This window comes from Meles meles, chromosome 3 (assembly GCF_922984935.1).
Source record: "Meles meles chromosome 3, mMelMel3.1 paternal haplotype, whole genome shotgun sequence".
NCBI lineage: Eukaryota > Metazoa > Chordata > Mammalia > Carnivora > Mustelidae > Meles > Meles meles.
The window spans coordinates 135,715,686-135,715,963 of NC_060068.1; positions in this window are offsets into that span (position 1 = coordinate 135,715,686).

The following is a 278-nucleotide window of genomic DNA, read 5'->3' on the forward strand; positions in this document are numbered from 1 at the left end:
CTGGACCCCGGGTGGGTATTGTAGCAGTTAGAAGAAACCAAGGTAGGGAGTGGACCAAGTAAATACCAGGGAAAGAACATTAGTTGCCCTGTGATTTATTGCATGCTATTTCTGCTACATCAGTTCCACGGTTCCAAGCATTTGTATATACAATTGTCATGCTCTCTGAACTAATTTTTAGAATGAGGCAGGGCAGAAATAAATAGAAGAAAAAAAGGGAGAAGGCTAAAAGAAATAGAAGAAAAAGAGGGAGAAGGCTAAGAGGCTTCTTGCTTTAG